This window comes from Etheostoma cragini, chromosome 22 (genome assembly GCF_013103735.1).
Source record: "Etheostoma cragini isolate CJK2018 chromosome 22, CSU_Ecrag_1.0, whole genome shotgun sequence".
Taxonomy (NCBI): Eukaryota; Metazoa; Chordata; class Actinopteri; order Perciformes; family Percidae; genus Etheostoma; species Etheostoma cragini.
Genome location: NC_048428.1, coordinates 18802547 through 18807641, shown reverse-complemented (window position 1 = coordinate 18807641; position 5095 = coordinate 18802547).

The window sequence follows — 5095 nt, the reverse complement described above, 5'->3', positions numbered from 1 at the left end:
CAGGTAAGAGACACAGATCATTTCTGTGTACCCTCAAACCATTTCTTTCTTTCTTTCTTTCTTTCTTATGGATGCAAAAAGTTTGCCTGTTTTCACACTATTCAGCCTTCTCCTTAAAACTTGCAGTAATAAAACAGATTTTAAAATTGATTTTTTTTAAATATTTTTTGCCAGTTGAGGGACTCATAGTCCAGACATCAATACTCCCCAGACGGTGGAGCGTATAGCCCATACTAACTTTGGTGGTCCACATTTTTACTAAGATGGCGTTACCATCTCAAAGCCAAAAATGTAATTTGTCTAGTACTTTAAGAGTTGATAACTGAAAATGACAGCCTCACAAAGCAACTAGTGAGTGTAGACTCTTAGATTATGTTGAGTACATTTTGTCTTGATTTAAATAACTGAGCAAACAACGTGGGTAGCATGCATAAAAAAAGTCTCCAGCTGGATTTGTATCGGAGACGTATATGGCATGAATACAAGACCTTAGTGCACTAAGATGCCATCATTTGCATTTTTCACATTTTTAAGATTTTTGCCGTCAGTGCACTGCAGCTGTTCAGGTGTAAAATTGTGTTTTTTCTTCTTTTGGTACATTTTGTTCCAATGAATAAACTGTGAGGCTTTCATGTCCCTCTGAACCGGAGAAGTGCTCCAACTGTGAGTCACGTATCATTGTCTACAGAGAAAATAACTCTCTCTCTCTTATCTCTCTCGTGTCTCAAGACAAGTTTAACAAAAGAAATCTGAAGGTCGATTGCAACAACTAACAGGCTTTTTTAACAGCCGACATTTTGACTTTGCATATTAGAAAAAGTGCAGGTGTTCCCGATAAAGCCATGACAGCTTGACCGTGATATTTCCTACATTGTTAAAGGGTCGGTTCACCTAATACCCATGTGAGATGTTTTCCTCCAACATTCAACAAGCTTTTCAGCATCAACATCTTTTTCCAGAAACGGTGTCATTGTGTCGGTGTGCAAGCAAAAATCAAAGTCAGAGAATATTGTTTTTGTAATTTGGTTGAGTAACCCCCTTGAGGTCTTTCCACTGACTAAACACTCCAAATCTTACTGTTTCCGCAATCAGTTTAACCCTACTTCCTTTTTTTACATTTACAAAATCACTGCACTGCAACTCTGGGAATTTAGGAGAATACTTCCTTAAAAAAAGATGTTGTTTCCTTTTCCTGTGTATCCTTTGCATATTTAACTCCATCACTGCATACTGTAATGTTTCCTAGAGTTTATAAAACTGTTCCTATAGCCACACTTAATGAATTATTATACATATTAATGTTTACCAATGGGGGGGTAAATTAACATAGATTATTGTAATTTCAGGCAGTGTGACTATATATTGAGAGTAAGATTAAAACATTATTTAATCAAATCATTAAAGATTCATTGCCTGCACTGTGGTGTGTGTGTGTGTGTGTGTGTGTGTGTGTGTGTGTGTGTGTGTGTGGGGGTGTTAAAGGAGAACCTACTTACCCTTAAAGCATTTCACACATACACACACACACACACACACACACACACACACACACACACACACACATTCAACACTCATTCAGTCACACACAGTTCAGCAATAACAAAGGGAACAGATACAAGGACTAAGGATCAAATCCGATCTTGCCATTTGATTCAGTGCAGCGTGATCTCTCTGGAGGTGGGTGTACAGTACGCACTGACAGTATAAAGCCTGAAATGGAGTGACGGCTACACTTTTGTGTCCCAATAGAGACCTCTGCTGGTGGCTAGTGTTGTTGCTGTTGATCACATGGTGAGAAAAAGCTCTCTTTGACACACTGGGACTCATGTCTCTGATGTCACTTGAAAGATTTTGAAGTGGGGTTAAACCTGGGCCATGTTTTCTCATGGCCTAGGTGAAGATGAAACCTACTGACCTTGGTGATCGCCTGACTTATCCTCTAGCATGACCATGAGGTTGATTTATTTTAATTTTTTAGTAAAAAGTCTCAATAACAATTGGATGGATTGCCATGAAAGCTACAGATATTTTCCTGACCTTTCATCTATTGCCAACTACAGGTCAAAATAATTCCATCAGCTGTATTTTGGCTTTATTGCTAATTAGTTATCAAATGTTAGTTGGCAACCCCATTCAACTAAGAAACTTTATACTGTTCCTAAACTTTAAATGGAACTCAAGCTAATGGTTACGAACGTTAAGTCGTGTACACGTTATGCTTGGTGTTAAAGTAGTTTAGGCCTAAGAACACTCCTGCTAGGCACCAGCAAATAAGGTAGCTACTATTAGCTAACAATTTAGCAAACTAGCAAGCGTTCACATGAACTCTTCTCATAAACAAGGTAAACCCAACCCCATTTGAATACAGCATGGTTGTCACTGTAGCATGTTAGCATGCTAAAGTTAGTGTTTTAGCGTAAATAACACTGCAAGGACAGAAAAGCCATCAACGCTGTAGGCTCTAGTCTTGTTAAAATGAGTAGATCTACACCAAGAGTGAGGGCTTAGTCTTTACTTAGCTGTAATAAGTTTGTAATTGTTCAACTTTTTTGGAAATAGCCTATGTTTATTCATTTTCTTCCAAGAGTTAGATGAGAAGACCTATTGATCTCATGTTTGTATGCTAAATGTGAAGCCAGAACCGGCTTAGAGTTAGCTTTAGCATAGCATAAAGAACGGACTGAATAGAGAGCCAAATGCTGAAATCAAGTGTTACCAAACCTTACACCCTCACTGGACTTGTGAAATACATGCAATTCACTGAACTGGAATTCCGGTAAGATACAGTTCACCTTTGAAGTGAAGTGTTCACAAATTGTGTTTCAAGAAGATTAGTCCCTTTCTGTGGGCTTGTACGCCTATTGTATTGCACCGTTCACAGTCTTCAACCACTTTACAGGAATGGTCAGAAAAAAAACTGTTGATGAGGAAGTGAAAAGGGGATTAGAGAATATAGGGGCATTCATAAAACCTTATTTTTCGGCCTGTTCCAGTCATTTGAAGAACTCAAATAAAAATTCTATTTGACGGATGAAGCAGACTTCTGGAAATATTTACAGCTCAGGAGCTGTGTAACTAGTATTAAAATCTCACTTGATAATGGCACAAATAAGCTTCTCTGCTATTTGAAGTTGCCTTAGACTGTCCGTAATGCCTCCGTTTTTTTACAAAATCATGGCAGATAGTTTGTATGGTCATTCTAATCACTTGAGGTTAATATGGGAGAGGAACTTAAACTTAAACATTGAGGAAGAAGCATGGGATAAGGTGGTTTCCAATGCAGGGTGGCTGGTGAGGGATGTGTTTGGCAAATTCACACACTATAAGGTCATTCACAGATATTATTATACACCAGTCAATCTTTATAAAATGGGATTAATGAAGGACAATCTGTGTCGGAAGTGTGTTGGAAGTGTATGAATGACATAGGATCCTACCTCCATCTTTTTTGGGATTGCCCCCTGGTCTCTCCTTTTTAGAAAAAAATCATAAATAAAAAACTACTGCTGATTGGTTAGCCACACTGTTGCCAGAGTCTCTCAGCTGTGTCTACAGGGATAGGTCCCTGTTGCAACGAGATATTTTTAAAGTGGAGTCCGTTGTGACACTAGCTGGGTGTATCACTGAAGTACTTATCATTCTTAGACACTGGAAAAGCCAAGTAAGGCCTAGTTTTACAGACGGGCTGAAGTTTATGACAGACAATGCCTCATATGAAGATCTTAATGCGAGACTGAACGATTGTAGTGGTAAATTTTACCAGGTCTGTCTCATGTCCTGCATTTTATTCAATTTGAACTGACTAGTGCCCAATAATTAATATTATTATGAAGTCTCATTCGATTTCAGCAAACCTTTTTTTCTACCATTTTACATATTGTTTAGGTGTATGTGTTTTAATTTTGAATTGTTGCTGATTTTCTGTCTTTCTGACCCAGATTGCTGTATAGTGTGGTGTGTTTCTTACATGGAAAACCAATAACTTTAATTACTGTATAAAAAAACGTATTTTCCGACCCACACTGATGTTACAGGGTGCCTCAACAAATGACACTTTATTTTTTTATGTACTGTTGGCTTGTTTTATTCTGTGCACACAAAATGACCAAATATTACAACACATGTAGATGTAGGTCATTATTTTTTAGATATAATTATACATTGTTAGATATTATTTGTGAAATAAATACCCATAAACACTGAATGTTGACATCTAAAAACCCGCAACGGATTCCAAAACCATTTGGCTAATTGTGGCTCATGGCTCATGTTTCGCAAACATTAAGAAAGTGAAATTGAGTTATGTCCGGAGCAAAATGACTCACTGTTGTGTGACATCAATCGGCCTTATAGCAGCGAAATGTCCCTCCCATGACACAACTAGTATTTTGAAATACTGTTAAATCTAAATGTTATTTTTCCTTTTAGCTATTGCACCGAACTGTTTACAAAAGAACTCACAGTAGTTTCAGAAGGATCAAAGTCAAGTGGTTGTAAGTTTTTGGGGAAAGGTTTATGGGGGAATGTAAGCACATTTGCTAAAGTACTTTCCAATTTGGTTTAAAAGTTATACTACTCTATATTTTTGGAGCAATCAAACACTCCTTTACTTCACTGAATTTATTTATCAGCTTTATTTACTAAATACTTTGCAGATTCAGATTACTGATACAAAATAAATTCAACTCATATATTATTATTACAAATATAAATATATATCTATAAATAACAACAATAATATGTAATAACAAATCTATGTTATTCTTAAATAGATCATTCTGATCCATAAGGAGTATTTCTTTGTGTTTAAAGTATATTTTGATGCTTTTTTACTATGACTTTTACTTTTAAATGCAGAAGTTTGACAGTTGCATTGCTACATTTACTTGAGCAAATAATCTCAATACATCCGGTTATCACAACTGAAATGTTAACTTTGAAAGCTGATAAATTGCAATCCTTGTCTGAAACCAGTCGGCTTTGAACCCAACTTCAGCATCACACAAAAACTAATTATCGTCAATGTAATTATTCAAGCTTACACCTAGTCTCCCTCCACGCCTGTTTACTAATGCACCACTACACCACCTCATGT